The sequence below is a fragment of the Psammomys obesus genome, unplaced genomic scaffold (genome assembly GCF_907164565.1).
Source record: "Psammomys obesus unplaced genomic scaffold, mPsaObe1.curated_primary_1811, whole genome shotgun sequence".
Classification (NCBI taxonomy): Eukaryota; Metazoa; Chordata; class Mammalia; order Rodentia; family Muridae; genus Psammomys; species Psammomys obesus.
Window position 1 is genome coordinate 5,956,233 of NW_026596117.1, and position 19,458 is coordinate 5,975,690.

Genomic DNA, 19,458 nt, shown 5'->3' on the forward strand with positions numbered 1-19,458 from the left:
ATATATATATATATATATATATATATATATATATATATATATATGGATGTGTGTGTGTGTATAGCTGTAGAACACAACTCCAGACAATGGCATTTAACTTTCAACAACAACAACAACAAAAACAAATTAAACAGTTACATAGGATTGGAACACTGTAACATACATGTACATGAGCCAAAACTAGGGAAGTCCATGAAGGGGCCCCAGGAAGGCTGATCCAGCTGAGCAGTGGCAGGGGGAGGCTTCAACTCTCCTGCCATTTGGCCTCCCACGGTGTTCCTTGCTGTCCCCTTTGCACTTCTGCCTACTTCCTAGGCCAGATTTTATACCTATTTTCCCAAACCTCTGTTCCAGCTTGCTCTCCTGGGATACTCAACAAACCCTTTCTTCCCTTGCCCTTAAGCTAAAGTGTTTTGTGTCAGTGTTTTCCAGCTGCCTCACCAGTTTCTGGGCAGTCTTTAGCGGTGAATCAGAAAAACCTTGCCTTATCTAGCCTGTCTGAGCTCCCTGGGTTAAAGTTCTCAAGAAACGCTGCACTTTTTTTTTTTCTTTTTCCTTTTTGATCTTTATCACAGTAGAGTTCAAATCTCTCACATAAGTCACTCAGTAAATACATACTCAAAAGTGAATTAAGACTTGAGCCATATTTATAACAGTACACTTCCTCCAGTAAATAATTTTACTCCACAAGGATAGTTTTCTTAAACCATAATTATTTTTATTTTGCTCAATGACCCCCTACAGTAGCTTTATTTTTCAAGAACATACATCACTTCTCATTAGCATTAAGTTATTTGCTCAAAACGATTTTAAAATTAATTATATAACCGCCCACCAAAAGCCTGCCCTAAGATTTAATAACAGCCTTAATCTTGATAAAGGAGAGATGAAGTCTGTCCTGTGTAAATGAGTGACAGCATTACAGACCTCTCAATTCTTTCCACATTACTAATTTCCCGCTGTTCTGGCTAAACTTTAGCATACTACTGTTACATCAACTTCTTCATTGTGCACAGATTCCTCCAAGCTAAAAGGTAGATGATACTAAAACAGGAAGTTAGGGAAAGGGTGAATACTCAGCAAGCTTCTGGAGCAAAGGACTCTCTTCCAACCATGAGTCACAGAGATGATTGAGTGTATATCCCTAACGTTAAACTATGACACCTTGCTTTTAGTATTTGTCAGCTCTATTCTCAAATAGAGTGTCTGGCGACTGGTTAGGGCAAGTACTTTTTATGACATCCTAAAATTCAACATCAGCTCATCAATGCATACTAAGACATTCTCTATACTTGCTTCCTTGGCACCCTGATATGCTTACTGTTGCTGTAATGAAACACTGACCAAAATCAACTTGGGGCGTAAAAGGATCAGTTTCATCTTAGAGTGTTGAAGAGAATCTGGACAGGAATTCAAGCGGCATCATAGGCAAGAACCAGGAGGCAAGGCTGCTTACTGGATCTTCATGAAACCCAGGACCAGAGGCTTAGAGGAGGTACTTTTCTCTTTGGGCTGGGCCTTCCCACATCAATCAGCAATCAAGCAAATGCTACCACACACATGCTCACAAGCCAATCTGAGTAAGACAATTCTTCATTTGAGGGTCTGACAAAAACTAGCCAGCATGCTCTGTCAGATGACCATTTCAGATATGATGTACATACAGCCAAATCCAAATGCTGCTGCCTTCTCCCCTTCATTCTGCTCCACCACACTCCTGCCCAGGTACAAGCTTTGTGGTGTGCCTTTCTGATAACATTGTCTATAAAGCATGCTCCCTGAGCTGACCTTCCTACTTCCCTTGAGAAATCCCCCCACTCCCTGACTTTAAACAGGATCTAACACTCTAACTCTGCAGCTGAATTCTCACGGCATGCTGTACTTCCAGTGCAAACCACCTTAACAGCAAACAAACAAACAAAAAACAAAAGAAACAACAAACAAAAATATCAGATATACTGTTTAATGTCTCATTTCCATGAGTTTGCAAGTCTCATAAAATCAGAAGATATTTTGGATGTGATGTTCCTCATTCTGAGCACCCTGCAGACATATGGATTAAATAGAGAAGAATGGATGGCAAAGTTGATATAAGTAAAGATTTTCATTAGGGAATGACAGAAAAACATAGAAGTATACTTAGAAAAGTAATAACTTTGGCAGAACAGGACAATAACAATCAATAGATGACACCTCATGAAACTGAAAAGCTTCTCTAAAGCAAAGGACACTGTCATTAGAACAAAATGAAAGCCTACAGACTGGGAAAGGATCTTTATCAACCCTATATCTGAAAGAAGGGCTGATATCCAGGATATATAAAGAACTCAACAAGTTAAACAGCAACAAATCAAGTAATCCAATTAAAAAAATGTGGTACAGAGCTAAACAGAGAATTCACTGTAGAAGAATATAAAATGGCATGGAAACACCTAAGGAAATGCTCAACAGCCTTAGTCATCAGGGAAATGCAAATCAAAATGACCCTGAGATTTCACCTTACATCTATCAGAATGGCCAAGATCAAAAGCTCAAATGACAGTATATGCTGGAGAGGATGTGGAGAAAGGGGAACCCTCCTCCATTGCTTATGGGAATGTAAACTGGTACACCACTTTGGAAATCAATCTGGCACTTTCTCAGACTATTAGGAATAGTTCTACCTCAAGATCCAGCTATACCACTCCTAGGCATATATCCAAAATATGTTCAAGTATACAACAAGGACATTTTGCTCAACCATTTTCGTAGCATCTTTATTTGTAAGAGCCAGAACCTGGAAACAACCTAGATGTCCCTCAACAGAGGTATGGATACAGAAGTTGTGGTACATTTATACAATTAAAAACAAGGACATCATGAAATTTGCAGGCAAATGTTGGGAACTAGAAAAGATCATCCTGAGTTAGAGATCCCAGAAGCAGAAAGACACACATAGTATATACTCAATTATAAGAGGATATTAGATATATAATATAGGATAAACCTACTAAAATCTGTACATCTAAAGAAGATAAGCAAGAAGGATGACCCTGGGTAAAATGACAAATCCTCACTCAGAAAGGCAAAAGGGGTGGACATAGGAAGAGAGAGAAAACAGGCAATAGGACAGGAGCCTACCACAGAGGGCCTCTGAAAGACTTTACAAGGCAGGGTATCAAAGCAGATGCTGAGACTCACAGCCAAACTTTGGGCTGAGTGCAGGAAATCTTATAAAAGAAGGGGAGATAGAAAGACCTAGAGGGGACAGGAGCTCCACAAGGAGAGCAACAAAAACAAAAAAGCCTGGGCACAGGGGTCTTTTCTAAGTCTGATACACCAACCAAGGACCATGCATGGAAATAACCTAGAACTCTTGCACAGATATAGCCCATGGCAGCTCAGTAGCCAAGTGGGATTTCCTAGTAAGGCGAACAGCAACTATCTCTGAAATTAACTCAATGGCTGGTTCTATGATCACCTCCCCCTGAGTGGGGAGCAGCCTTACCAGGCCACAGAAGAAGACAATGCAGCCAGTCCTGATGATACCTGATAGGCTAGAGTTAAATGGAAGGGGAGGAGGACATCCCATATCAGTGGACTTTCAGAGGGTTATGGGAGTTGATAAGGGAGGGTGGGATTGGGAGGGAATGAGGCTGGGCTACAGCTGGCATACAAAGTGAATAAACTGTAATTAATAAAAATAAATTAATTTAAAAAATAAAATTGAGGACACTCTAAAAAACAAAAAATAAAATAAAATAAAAATTCAAATAATTTTCTATTCATGAGCTCATAGTATGTGCACTAGCTCATTTAATATTTGGTATACCTATGAAAGTAAGTACATTTTTACACCTGTCTTAACCGTTGAGGAAATTAAGCCATTGACAGTAATTTCTCACAGTGTAAAGTTTTAAACTGTGTTTTTTTTCCAATCTCTAAAACTGTGCTCTGTTCTTTTCAATATTCATTCAGAAAGACATTTTAATCACGGTATTTTATATTTTCCTAGATGTATATGTTCACTTTCAAAATAGATTGTTCAACTTCTCTAGAGCTTAATATGATTTAATACTGAAAATTTATGATAACTTAAAATTTTATGTAAATAAATTCAGTCATGTGAAAAAAGAAATAGCATTAAGTATTCAGTATCCATTGTGCACACTTTTTCTAAAAGAAGTGTTAAAATTCAAAGATTAGTCTGTCCTGGATATTAAATGTATTTAATAACTTAACATAAGATAAAGAAAACTGACATAAGAAGCAATGCCAAACGCTGAAGTGATTTACTGAGAAAAAAAATCATAAGGGAAATATTGAGACAATATATTTCCACTAGCCAAGGCTGGCCTTGAACTCCTGATTCTGCCTCTGCTTTGTGAGTTCTGGAATTACATGTGTGACTCATAACATTCAGTTACAAGTACAAAAAAAGAAATCTGACTATTATGAGAGAAACTTACTAGAATCCTTAATATTTTTACATAATAGCTTCATTATATCACATTTAATATATAAACTATTATAAAATATGTAACCCATTTCATCATTTTTCAATATCCAATTAACACATGAAATATTATTCTTCAAGGAGGATATAATGAAATATTTTTTGTAAGATCGACTCTGTAATGAATGCTGTTGAGTAAAAGGGGTTGGTTGCTTTTTTTTTAATGTAACTTTTAAGCAAGGATAGTCTAATTTCTTCAGTGTGTGTCTGTGTGTGTGTGTGTTCACAGGCCTGCATGTATGCCTGCTACAATTAGAATCCAAGTCCTCCCACTTTTGAAGCAAGCTCTGTACCCAACCCCGCGGGGAATTCTGTTCAAAAAAGCTTCACCACTTCCCTTTATATTCCAGACATTTTAAAGGAAGTCACCACTATCTCACGCACTATTTAAAGAAAGACAGACAGAGGGTTCTATGACCACTGGAACATAACTCTATGGTGCCAATACAGTGCCTTAAACCGGAGAAGTTCAAGAAGTAATACTGCTGCGGAGCAGAGAAGCTGCATACCTGCCATGTTGGGACAGTCCCATCAGCTCTTCACAGTGTCGTATTTTAAAAAAACTAAAGTGCACAAAACAGCAATTTTCAATGTCATTTAAAATTGTCTTGCCACAGAAACTTTAATAACCATTTGCATATTCACTTGATTCCTGTAGGTCCACAGAGCGCAGCCGTGCAGTTATACAATCATTTATTATCAAGCATTGTAATCTGTCTCATAAATATGTTCTGATGCAGAGTTACATAAAAACACAGAGAGGGAGAGTAAACCAAATTCTGTTCTGTCTCCTGCAACTGTACCTAAAATGTTGCAAAAGGAAACACAAGTCACAACAGTGATACATAAAATAGTAGTCTTTCTCCCTCTCCCTCTTTTTCCTGTGCCCACATACACATACTTACATTCATAATACCCACACACACTCACACACACAAACTCACACTCACACAGAATTAACAAAATCAAAATTAGGTAGTCCCAGATTCAGTATACAAATCCTAGAAATGTGCATCATCACTGTGAAACACCTCAAATTTTGTTCCTAGTGCATTTCTACGAACACACCTCCAACCACACCTGTCTAACGATACTCATATTTGTGTTTACTCTCTGTAAGCCATGTTATATTCTTCTGCCCCACTGCACTCTGCTTCTTCAGACACAGATCTCATTTACTCTGAATGTGTTTATTGGTCATTTACTCTGATTCTTCATACTTAAATTTTCAAAGATCCATCCAGTGATCAGTTTGGTGTACCACTAAGAGTTTGGTAAAACTTGAGTTTTGTAAAATGACAGCTTCAAAGAACTAAGGGGCCTATTCAGGAAAGTCCTAGTACTTAAAGATATAATCCACCGTCCTACTCGAATATTAAAATATACAGGGAATCCCCTTCTTTATTAAAGAGGAACTGACCCTGGCTTTTATATCCTGGTAAATACGTAACTCAGGAAATGCTAAAAATTACAAAAAAAAAATGTAAAAATTACTGTGTTACATTACAAAGAAGTGATAATTGCTAAATACAATTAAGAAAAAGAAATTCTAAAGAGAGGACTTCCAAAGGACCACTGACCCAGAAGGCACACTCACAGAAGTGAGAAGTCAAGAACAGTAATGTGCCCTCTGACCTAATGCAAGGAATCTGAGCTGCGGAACTAGAGAATCAACCCAGGTTTAAAAGTTAATATATTCATTGCGACATCATTTATCCTAGTATAAGAATTGACAGGCAATATGGATATATAAATATATTCTTAGTATACAAATAGAGAATAATAACTAGAGAATATTTTGTAGTATTGAAACGATGCTCTCAAAAAATTAATGGCACTTGGAGGAGTTCGAGAAAATTTTACAATTGTGTATATAATCTCAGTTTCACTGAAATACATACCGAATACAAAATGGGCAATTGATACGAATTTTCAAGTTCAAAATAACTCTGTGAGTACTGTGAAACAAGCAGTGTACTGCCTGGCTAGTTTTATGTCAACTTGACACAGCTGGAGTCATCTGAGATAAGGGAGCCTCAATTGGGCAACAGACTAGGGCATTTTCTTAATTAGTGGATGATAAGAGAGGGCTCAGCCTATTTTTGGTTGGACCTGCCTTGTGCTGGTGGTCTCGGGTTTCAGAAGAATGCTGGCTAAACAAGCCAGGTGGAGTAAGTTAGTAATCAGCATACCTCCATGGCCCCTGCATTAGCTCCTGCCTTCGGTTCCTGCCCTGCTTGAGTTACAGTCCTGACTTCATCCAATGATGAACAGTGATATGGAAGTGTGAACCCTTTCCTCCCAGATTTATTTTGTTCTTGCTGTTTTATCAACACAATAATGATCCTAAGTAAGATAAGGAGTATCAACACATAGATGGTTTCTGCCTTAACTTTTTGTTACCAATGCTTAGAGTTGAGTATGTTCTGTAACCATAAAAAACAATTTAGATATGATCTTCAAAATATTCAATAAGCTACATAAGGATGAATGAATGAGTGACTCAAAATTGCTGGGACTCAAGGAGACCCTGAGAAAGCATTAATGAAATTCCTCTGAAATAACAGTGAAAACTTCATTACACATCACACAGGACGATCTCCATTTACAATAAAGCAGACTAGTCACTCATTTATAAACCTGATGCTTTCCTTTGTTTACCTTTTGTGTTGCTGTTGCTCTGTCTCGGCACTCCCTAAACTCAAGGAAGGAAACACACACAAGACACACAGGCACACTACTGCTATCTCACTGCCATCTATTATTCAAGAAAGGTCTCATTGAATAAATGTCTGCTCAGGGGCTCTGAGCAAATTTCATTTCTGAACGCTACTGTCAGCAGCCCAGCAGGCTGTTTCACAGAGATAAGATCACACATTTAATCAAACGCACCAAAAAAGGGAAATGCTTGCAAAGTTTGCTTAATACCATCAAATCACCAAAACACAGTGTTGATAGCATAGTGATTTCTAATGTTCTTTCTTCTTTAGGGACCTGCAATAAGGAAGATCACTATTCAAGGCAGTTCTTCTAATTAAACTTCTATCAACCTGTAAGATTTCTCCTAAATTATCTTCATATGTTACTACTTATACTGAGTTGGTACTAAAATTTTTAAAATAACATGACTTTCCAATTTAAATAAAAGAAAATAAAAATAATTAAAAAAAAACAAGCTTTGCATGGCAGTAAATGCCTAGAACAGTGATTCTGAGGCAAGAGAATAAAGAGTTCAATGCCAGCCTGAACTATGAAGTAAAAAAAAAAAAAAAAAAAAAAAAAAAAAAAAAAAAAAAAAAAAAAAAGCACAAAGATCTGTAGAGGTGTCTCAGGGTCTCAGGCATTAAAGTGCTTACCCTAAGGTGGCTATGAGCCTGTGGCATCACCACTGAGAAGGGAGAGACAGGGGATACTGAAAGCTCACTGATCAGCTAGTCTAACCAAATTGGCAAGCTCCAGGTTCATAAGGAGACGGCATCTCAAATAATAATAATAATGATGATGATAAATTGGAGGCTAGAGAAATGACTCAATAGTTCAGAAAGTAGTTGATATTATTGCTCTCCTAGGATCTGGATTTGGTCCCAGGACCCACATGGTGGTTCACAACTACCTACAACTTCAGTTCCAGGGAATCTGATGTTCTCTTATGTCCTCTGTGTGATCCTACATATATGTAATGCACATAAGCTCACCTATCGTCACAGATTACATTCACACAGGCATAGGCACGCCCACCCACACATATTCACATACAGATACAAAATATCAATAGACTTAGCATCCTGCACTCATATAAAGTAATACTTTAGAGCACCACTTTACCTCGGTGGGTCATTCGGGCTTTGATGTTGACATAATGGAAAGAGATTAGATACCTGTCATTTGAAAACATTAGTATTAGATATACTTAGGTAAAGTTTCCTTGGAGTCATTGCATACAGATGAAGTTACTCAGCCTCAATTATTGGAAACATCCCACTTGCTGTCCATTTGAAGAGTCTGTCTCTAAACAGAAGGTTTACTTGAATAAACATGTATTTCCATCTGAAGCATGACATAATGAGTGCACTAGCCAGTGTAAATGCTCAAGCAGATGGATAGAGACATATCCGTAAATGCACACTGGTCCTTCTTTTACTTCTGTTGGCATTTATTTTGTGCTGTGTTTATTCCCATACCATAATTGTGTTTTTTTCCAGTTTCTGTTAAGATTAACAATTTTTCCTATGCCACCTTCCCTCAGCGTTCAGTACGTGCCTCCTTTTTGTAAAGATATTCTGAATTCGTTGGTGACACTCAAACACGAGTTAGTTCTATCCTGAGTACTGTCTGATGAGACATCTGGGAAGCCCTGTTCACATGGGTGCCTGTATAATCTACTTAAAGCCTATAAGAAGGGCACGGTTCTCTGCCAGCATTCTGGCCAAACCCGAGTTCAGTTAGGCCTTTGGACTCCACAGTAACTCTACCACAGAATGGAAAAAACAAAAACAAAAACAGAAACAAAAAAACACCCCACGTCATTTATTCTGTAAATGGCATCTTCCAGGGTTTAGTAGGTTTCCACACTACGCAGAGTACTGGTGACTTGTGACAGGGTTTCGGCCACGGTGGGTGTTTCCGACCAAAAGCTGAAAATTTCTAAACCATGATTTTGCATGATTTTGTTGGGTTTTTGAGTATGGTATGTATCTACAAGATGACTCTTGACTATTTTCAATGAATAGTTTTCAGAGCCAGTTTTTCAATGCTGGTTTGTTATCAGTTAACAAACGGTTACTATATTGGACATTCAGATGATATAAACTGCTCTTTTGTATTCTGTGGAAAATCGTCTGGTGTCAATTGAGCCTTCCCTCTGAGTTCATTATCTTTCTATCCACAGAGGAAGCGCAACATCCTTACAGACTCTGATATGCCGGTATACAGAGGTTGAATTCCTTATCCAAACTGCTTGGACAGAACTGCTCTGCCGTTTGAATATTTATCTGTTGCTTGTTTAACATCTACATGTATACAGTGAGGTATTCTGAAATGATACCCATGAAATTCACTCATCATTCCTAGGCAGCATATATACCTTGTCTGCATGTGCATTTTTAATGCATGACCTTGCATTTAAGGTCAAGTAAGTTTTGAATTTTAAGAAGAGAGTGGTTCAGACATGAGGATTACTGTTTTGAGATACTCAAGCTATATCAGACAGCTGTAAAAGCTAAGTATCTAATTCTAACTACGAAAAAAAAAAAAAAAAAAAAAAACCAAACATACCTTCTAAGCATTTTGGAGAAGGCAAAGTGGTAATATGGGTGGGGGCTTACAACTGAAGCAGGAGCCCAGGGGAAGAGAACATGAAAAACTGTACTGATTTAGGTAAACCTCCACCCTTCCCCCCAAATGTTTCATCTAAAAAAACACAGTAAACTCCCAATAAATGAGCCATTGCAACCTAAAGCTAGCTTTGCAATTAAAATAAAAGGCCATACATATAACATCTCATCTAAACTTTTAAAGTTGAATATAAGTGAACATGACAACTGCAATATTACTATAAAGTGTTCATCATTTCAGAATTATTGTGGAATACTTGACAAGTTGTTGAAAGTGAGACCGACATTTAACTGAAATTTTCCTAAACTGAAACGAACGTGTATTATTGTTAAAGGAAATAGGTGCCTCAGTTCTCCATCCATAGACAACTATATTTAATAAAATTTAATGTCCCTGGAAAACTTCTACTGAAGTCTAAAGCCACTACAAAGAAGAAAAGCAATGGATACACACATGTGTTGTATTAACCAAAATTATTTCTCAATAGGTTCTTTGTCCATTCCTTGAAGTCATGATCAGTATTCCGAGTCAATTTTCAAACAACACACATTAGCTTCTGACAAATCAAGAACACAGAAAACTTGAAGGAAAGAAAATGCTCATGTAAATCAGCTAAGCCCTCCCTTGACTACCAGAAATCAAATCTAATACAGAAAGATGACCATCAGTCAGGCCCATTTCCTCTCAGCCAAAAGTCTCTATTCGTAAGAGCTTTGAGCAAAGGAAGGGAGAAGGAAACCAAACCAAAACAAAACAGGAGACTGTTGAAAACCCTCTCACAGGGTCAGCTGTCAATGGAATGCATTTTAGTATTCAAGTTACCCACCGGAGCAGAACATCAAAAACCAGGCTGAGTCTCACCCCTATTCTCATAGGCTCAGGCTACTGTGAGCCACTGGGGGCTGTCTTGAATAGTAACACACTCTGTCTCTGCGGGATGCATAAACACCAACACAGGCTCATCAAACAGAGGGAGCTGGTGGGGGTGGGGGTTGTTTTGTTAATCTTTTTTTCACTTGGCTTTCATTTTCTTGAGTCATACTTTCAAACTCTTAAGTGTGCTGCATCTTAGCCAGTCAGTTGTATAACATGGCAGGCCTTTTTTTGTTGTTGTTGGTGATGTTTACCCCCATTCCATTCTTCTCAACTGCTATGTTATAGATTTTTCTTCTCCATGTAAAAACTAGATAATTAGAAGAGTCACACATTGAAAAGAAAAGGAAGACAAAAAGGAAGGAAGGAGGGAAGAAAGGAAGGAAGGAAGGAAGGAAGGAAGGAAGGAAGGGAAAGAAAGAAAGAAAGAAAGAAAGAAAGAAAGAAAGAAAGAAAGAAAGAAAGAAAGAAAGAAAGAAAGACAAAGAGTACTCTTATTGGCAACAGTCACTGGAATACAGATGTTCATGCTCAACTTTAAACTTATTTATGAGCCTTTCAATACTTCTAGTCTTTAAGGCAATTTTTTGGGTTCTGAATTGTAAGATTTCCTTTGCATAATTCATGTATAGCAATCTTATGAGTACTTGTACTTTGAGGTTATAAATCTTTCAAAGGCATGGAAATCTGTAAATCTTGGAAGTAGATGATGACTTGATTTGGTTACAACATTGAGGCAGTTAATGCTTAAAGAGCTGTTGACACCCCGCGAAAAGAAGCTCTGCTGTTTAACTTGAAATGTCTTAAGTTAAATGGTTATTTTCATGACTTAAAGTCAATCTTCAGGCATAGTGAGGTGGATGTCAAAAGACCTTTTTTTTCCTGTCAGGATTATTTTTGGCAAGGAATTATTAGTAGCAGAACTTAACATTTTTTTTAGTTGAAGGAAAGGCATTCAGAAATGAGGATTTCAATGGTTAAAAAGGAGAGATAAAAGAAAGACCAGTAAGAGAAACAAAAAACAGACCCCAAACATTTCTTAACAGCTTAGTAAAAACACTATTGATTTTCGTAGCTCATAAAGAACTCTTCAATTAAGAAGATGAAATTTGATTTAGCTAAGCTTTCTTAATGATTGTACTCAAGGCCATTTCTAACAACACTATGACTAGTAATGTCAGGTAACATGAGTCAAACGCTCCCTGAATCTTATTCTTCTTCCCTAAGCAGCAATGTGGATTTATTCTCTTTTTTTCTCAGATGACACCTTGGATGCATACCTGTGGATGTTGGAGAGTATATTCAGATGTCTCTAATCCAGGGGCCATTTCTGAAAAACTTATACTTTAAACGGTTTTTCACTCTGCCTATCTACACAGTAGGATTTAATTTCTCCCAAACTGTGAAAGCATCAATCCAAGTGCTGGGGTTATTCACAGTGACAGACCTGATTCCAAACTTACATATATCCATGGAAAATATGTAAAAATGTGTAGAGTCTGTACAGAGCTCTCAATAGTTGTCCGAAAACTTGATTCCCAAGGACTAGAGTTCTCTAGTTAAACTTTAGCACCTAGTCAAGCTAATTTGTATGCAAAGCTTCCTTCACCATTAGTAAGGCATTTCAACCACTCATATACAGACTGAACCACAGGATATAATTACCCCAAGGATCCTTTTCACTGAAATGGCCTGTTGTGGTGCTTAGGTAGTGATTAACAGATTAAGTGTGTAGTGAGTCATCTTGATATCACTTCAGAAAAGTGATTTCCTCCCTAATAATTCCCAAGATGCATAAATATTCAATTAGGGTCTTTGAAACTAGTTCTAATTGAGCATTCACACTACCCAACCTCAACCTTAGCACAAACTGACAAAGGTGTTCTATTAATTTCTCCTATTTAAAAAACTGCTATCAACTCTCCATGAATTGTAAGGTCTAAGAATAAAACAAGGATCTCTTACATGAAACTTTTAAATTTAGAAAGATTTTAACGTACACTACGAAGTAGTGATGTGAAACGTAACAGCATATCTGAATCACACAGGGGAATTGATTAATGTTTCCTAGGACTCTTGAGAGATCAGTATTAATGACAATGATAATCATGATGATAGCAATAAAGGCAGCAGTCACTGACTATTTATTATTATTGTGTTCCAGAAACTGTTTCCAAACCTTTCAGTATATTTGCCTGTTGTATTTTCACAACAGTCTGTGAATGTAATACAACTGCCAACCCCATCAGAGTAAAAGAGGAAACTGAGGTACAGTGAGATCAAATGTCCGGTCCCAAGTCAAATAGATTCTCAAAAACCTAGGCAACCATGTGCTTTTCTTTACCTCTACACCATTCTTCCTTTCTAGATAAATGAGCTATGCCTCATGAATAGGTTTAAATTTCTTTTCTCTTGGCTCCTCTATAATCATCCAAGTGCCAGTCAGCAGCTCTTACTGGATACCCGTGTGATTGCCAAAACACTTACCATCAAGCTTTCCACAGAACATTGAGGAACACAGTAATGGTATTACCGGGGAACTAGTAAACACAGCATCTACAGCCTGCCTGTGCTTTTGAAGCTTGAATTATACTTGATAACTCCTCCTAGATGTTCCCTTTTATGGTCACGTGATGACATTATGAGGAGGAAGATCTGGGGAAAAGTTTGACTCGGTCTCAGTTGCTTTGGTCACAGGATTCCCTTATACTCTTTAAGACAAGATATATAAAGTGTCCTTTGAGTGTGCTATGGGAAATTGTCACTGTTGTATATATATATACATATATATATATATATATATATATATATATATATATATATATATATATGTATATATTAGTAAACTGGAAGTTCCATAAAAGGCAGGAAAGCACAAGTGCACATGTCATATGCCAGCAGAACAATGATGTCATCATGATCCACACACCTTCTGGAAATCTCAACTGTACATGAATGAAAAGGAGAACAAAAGGCAAACAATGTTGAAAGGTTGATTATGAAGACTTTTTTTCTTTGTAGGTCTTTGATGGGGTCTCACAACCCTCAAGTTCCCAGCAACATACTTAGAGAGTACTGGTCTAAGAACATTCTTGGTTCTATACAACAACTGAGCTGCAAATTTTACAAGGCAGATGGCTGTCGGTCAGATGATTTATTTCTCCATCCCAAACACAATTCTCAGTATGAAATGGATTGCCATTAACACGATTCCATTTAAACTTCTGAGTAATATAGGCCAAAATTTTAACTTCATTGGTCTGCATTTACTCTTATGAAGACATTCATTAACATTAAGTTCTTTTTATAATGTCAGGAGGACATACTAGGAGATGAATAATTTCATTATCTACTAATATTTATTGAATCTGGGGGCTGGGAATGTAACCCAGTGGTAAAGCACTTGCCTGTATAACACCCTTGGAGTACTAGGTTCAAGTTCTACTACAGAGGGAGAAAAAGAAAAGAAAAAGGCTTAAAGTACCCCTCCATGCTGAAATAGAGGCAGAACTCCGCCAACCCTAAAATAAATGGAGTTCAGTTCCTTTGCAGTAGGACAGCCAGTCAACTAGTGACTTGTTTTTACATTTTGTGTTTGTCAATGAATGAATATGAAATTCAGAATTCTAAAAGAAACATTACACTTGGTTATTTGTGAAGGAGAATTACTTTCATTAATACACAGACCAGGCAAATCATTAAACACATTTTACGAAGGGAGGGGGAATGCACAGCATAGAAATCATTAATGTTATCTATGGACAAGTTCTTACTAGGTTTTCGAATGTATAGAAGCATCGGTATCAAGTTCACAGTGAATGAACAACTGGAGTTTTCTCTGCAGGAATTAAAAATCTCCATAACCACTTGCACGCACACGCACACACAGTGACTGTGCTCATGTGTGTTTGAGTGAGATAACAAAGAAAAAGTACCCCAATGCCCTTACATTTGACGGCTTTTGTTTTCTTATTAACTAAGGCATTCCTTCAGCAAAAGCATTTGCACAGAATAAAAAGCCAGGGATAATCTAAAAAGCAACAATAATCTAAGCATACACATGCCCTACTGAAGGAAACAAAGGTTAAGTTACAATGTAGCCTAGACCCACCCTAAGTGAGCAAAGGCATACTTTGAATGTAATGCAAATCTAAGGAGTCACAGGCAAAAGAGCCCTTTGTGAAACTTAGGGAAAGCTGAGCTGCCTCTCCTCCCAACCACTCTCAGGATAGTTCATCCCAGGCAAAACTAAGCATCTCAAGCATTTCTCAAAATCAGTGCAGGACCCTAAATGCAAAAATCATGCTCAGGTTTCCTTGCTGATTTCTGGAGCAAAATGCCCTTTTCATTTGGCAGCCCTTTCGAAGGAGTTTCGAGCGAACTGTAAAGTGGCCCAGATCAAATCTGAGAAACAATTTCAGTCTTCCATTATGATTTTAGTAACTTCAGTATCAGAGATCTCATAATCATGTTTAATCTGTTACTTATGATTCCTGCCCATAGTTCTTATGAATCAAAGGTAAATCAAGTCCATAAAAAAATGTTGCCTGTTGCTGAATACTAGAAACAATGTCAGGCATAGCAGCTGGAGCGAGTACATCCCACACCCGCCTAATGGACTGGGGTTAGGGGTGCATGGGGGGATGATCTACAAACTGCAATGAGAATATTATTAAGAGAATTATGTCATAAAGACCTCCCATTCATAATTTTTAGCAGGGCTCTCCATCTGAAGCATAATCACACTATGCAACCTAAACTGAGACATCAAAAGCATTTCCCCAGCTGACAAATCACAGGTTGGCTTACCACTCTTCTAGCTAGGGATGCCTGATGCAGCCCAACATCTCCACCTCAAGAAATTAAATAGCTAACATAAACCCTCTTACTCATCACACCTCCTTCTCTGGGTAAGTAGTGGTCCACTCAACCACAGACTCCAGAGGAGCAGATTACTGAATATTTAGTGAGAAGCAAGTGCTGAAGAATGGCAATCAAATACTCTTGACATATTCACCTTTGGCTAAAGACAGCGCAATAGGTTGACAGACTTAGTCCTAATGACATAAGGACCTGTGGAATGTATGACATGCTGCTAGGAAACAGAACAGATCTGATGGGATCTCCCAGCATAAAGACTGCAAATCACCGTGGTGAGAGCCTCGGGAAGGAGAGGGAAAGTATTCTTCAATCCTCAGAAATGTTTGCAAGTACACAGACTTTCACACAAAACCCCTAAAAAGGGAGAAAAAGAAAGCATAGGGAGCAAGATTCTGGAGATTTAAAAGTCATAACTGTAAGGATTTTTTATCATTATGGACATGGTCACTTACAATATCTCTTACAAATACTTTATAAAATATAACTTACTCAAATTAGGCAACAGTGGATGATTTTGTACTTGTCCTTTGTAACCTATGCTTTACTGAACTGGTCAGAAACTTAATAAAAGTATACTTAGAAAATAAAATGCCCATTTACAAAGATGTATTTTTTTTAAAGTAAACTACAACTTAGCCATTTTCAATAAACCTCAAAGTAGTCAGAGGTAATATACAACAAAGTAATGCAATATATTTTACTTATTGCATTTTAAAAGTACTTCTCTTTGGAAGCATAACTTTATTAAGAAGTGTTTATCCCTGCACATCTGTTACCCATTCCTTCATTAGTTAAAGGAGAAAAACAAAGCTGAGAGGGATTTCAGCATAAACATCCCCTTGATTTCTACACAAATTACTTGGTATCCTCTTTGGGTGACACTGGAAAAAGGCCGACAATTCTACTTGTAATCCGCATACAGATAAATTGGGCTCAAGAACTGCTGACCACTTAGTACCATTATAGATTGGAAAATGAATTAGGGAGCTGGCTAACCCCTGTTATCTCATAGGCAAATGTAGCTGACTTTCCAAATGCAAAATCACTAGTCTTTTTTTTTTTTTGCAGATTCGACGGTGGCATTCTTGAACTAGCGATGACAGCCATATGACACTAAAATTAACAGACCTCCTATTTACTTCAGAGCCAAACACAGAAGGCATTTTTCCCCCTTCCTGCCAGAGTCTGTGTCTCCTCATTTCCCCAGCAGCTGGCTGCAAAGATGTAAAATCAGAGGTGCAAGCAGCCTTACACTTCCTAATGAGTAATCCACCCAGGAAAGTAAACACAACAGACAGGAGCAGGTTCGGCTCTGAGGGAGTAGGTGGCAAAGATGCTTGCACTGTTGTTTCCAGTGTTCTCTAAACTACTGCAGTCAGGGACCACGGGAGCCTCAGGGAGGAGACACCCGGGAGGTGGCTTCCAAGGCTCCAGTTCGCCCAGCTGCTCTATCACTGGCCATCAATAAAAGCAACACACGTTTCTATTCGGGCGAGGAAAGTGGCCAGATAATTCCAGGGATCAGGGATTTCTGCAGGCTAGACTTGATTACTGCAAATGTGCGAGGGGTGTCTGCTCTAGCAGCTCCTTATCAAGGCCAGTCTGGGGTACCTGGAGCTCTGCGCCAGCGACTCCAAGCACTGCACGCATCTCCAGGGGAGAGGGAACCTGCCGCCAGGCTTCCTTGCAACCCCTCCGGGCCTCCTCAAACCAGATTTTCCAGCTAAGCAGATCCCAAGCGGTTTCAACGAACAAGCTCTACTCAAATAGCTTCAGGTCTCATCTGCCTGCACAGCCTCCCTGCCACCCCAAGCGCGCAGGATCCTATGCACACATACAACACGCACGCCTACCACTGGCCAACTACCCCTACAAACACTGGGATGCACTGCTGGACATCTGGCATGCTCAGCTGCCGCCACCGAGGTAGAACCAGAGGCTGGGTAGTGGTAGTTCCTGAGCGCCCCTTCAGAGAGACTGTCCCTCTCCCACGAAAAGCACCTAGGTGCCTGCTCTCCTACCTGTAACCCGCCACCACGACCGCCTCTGCTCTGCCCACCGCACCCTGGCGCCGCGGCCGCCCCGACCCATTGAACACCCTCTGTACCCTGGGTGCTGGCTCCCAGCACGGCTCAACCCTTGCCACCCATGAAAGTAGCAGCCTTCTCCAGCTGTTATCGCCCAACAAAGCCTAGGCACTCAGGTCTAAACCAAACTGCCTTGAAGGGGACACGCATGAGGGACGCCCGGAGGCAACGCGGTTCCACTTCTCAGGGGCGCGACCTGGGCAGTCTCAGACACCTTGGATGCTCCAGGGAGGGACACACCAGATTCACCACCTCACATTCGCCATAAACCCCAGAGCTGAGCACCTCACCGGGTCCCTGTTCGTCCTCTAACCCGTTCCCACCTCCAGTGTTGCTCCAGCCTAGCGGAGAAAAGGCGCCCCCTCGGCTGCTTTCTGCCCCTACCAAAGGACGGCATTGGGGTGACAGGGGAGGGGAAACGCGCGGGTTGGGATTCGTTCACCCGGCGTGTGCGAGTGACAATGCGCGGGTTCTCCTCTCCCCTACACCTCCCTCTGTCACCACATCGCCCAGTAGCTGGTAAAACCTCGAACCCATGCCAAACCCCAGCGCCCACCAGCCAGGAGGCTCCATTCCCGCCCCGCATCACGATCAGATGAGTGTGCGCCTGAGGGCGAGTGTGCGAAGGCGAATGTGTGAGTGGAAGGGTGAGTGTACGTGAACCCCGCACCCTCTCGGGTTGCCCGCCCAGAGGATGCCACCGCCTGCGCCCGACCAGGGCGAGCACTATTAGGAAGAGCGCAAAGAATAAATTACCTTCCGTAACCGCCGGTCCCTGAGATGGTCCCATCAGTTGCTCAACAACCTGCAACCCGTACAGTTCTCCACAATCCATCCATTGAGCCCCGGGGCAAAAGAGAAAAAAAGAAAAAACCCAAAACAAAACAACAACAAAAAAAGATGGACCGGCCCCAGTGTAGACACCCCAGCCAGCTACACCAAGCGAAGAACGGTAATCAAAACGCAGAGACGGCAGGAGGGCGGAGACCCCAGTCAAAGAAACAACAAAAAGTGTCTCTTTTCCTTTCTTCTTCTACACGGCCATGGAGAAAGGGGGGACGCCGGGAAAAGCCCAAAGCTAGTCTTCCTTTAGGTTTCCTCGCTTCACACGCCCCAGGGGGGGCCGGAGCGGAGCAAAGAGAAGGAGGGTTCAAATGTCTCTCCCAGGGCACAGTTGCACAACTTCGGAGTCAGGCTGTGTCTCCGGCTGCAGCCCGCGGACCCGAGCGGGAGCTATTAACATGCGGCAGTCATAGCCGGGGCTGCTTCTCCTCCTCTTGCAGCCGCCGCCGCCGCCGCCGCCGCAAGAAAAGCCGCTGCTGAGGAGACCAAAAATCTTCCACCATCCCCCCCGCCGCAGCCGATCTTTATATCCAGTTCTCCCACCCCACCCCCCTTCTCTTTCTTTTTCTTCTTCTTCCTCGTCCTCCCCTTTCCGCCTCCGAGCGGGAGGGAGGGGATAGGTAGGGGCAGCGGCGAGGGCCAGCGGTGGCTTCTCCGCCCAGCCCTCCTCGCCGTCCTCCCCCTGCTGCCCCCGAGGTGCTCCGGCAGTCGAGGGTCCGCTCCGCCGCCCGCAACCCTCTCCGAGGACGACAGAGGAGGCGCGAGCCGGGCAAACTCCTTCCCCGGCGCGGACGCGCGCGGGCAGAGCGGGCGCCGGGCCGGCCGGGGGGTTGGCGGGCCCCCGAGCTCCGGTGCTGCCCGGATCAGCTCGCCGGCGGGGCCGGGTGGCTGCGGGCATGCGGGAGCTTCATTGCGCAGCCCGGGCTCCGAGCCGCCGCCGCCGCC

General features: G+C 40.8%; 1 protein-coding gene across 1 annotated transcript in view; it reads right to left on the bottom strand.

Annotated features, from left to right (window-relative positions):
- Adgrl3 (adhesion G protein-coupled receptor L3) overlaps positions 1-19,031 on the bottom strand; it is a 736,167-nt gene extending 717,136 nt beyond the window's left edge. The window contains exon 1 of the mRNA XM_055629463.1: positions 18,427-19,031. The gene's annotated coding sequence lies outside the window, so the exon portion shown is untranslated. The remainder of the gene's footprint in view (positions 1-18,426) is intronic.
- Positions 19,032-19,458: the final 427 nt, after the last annotated feature.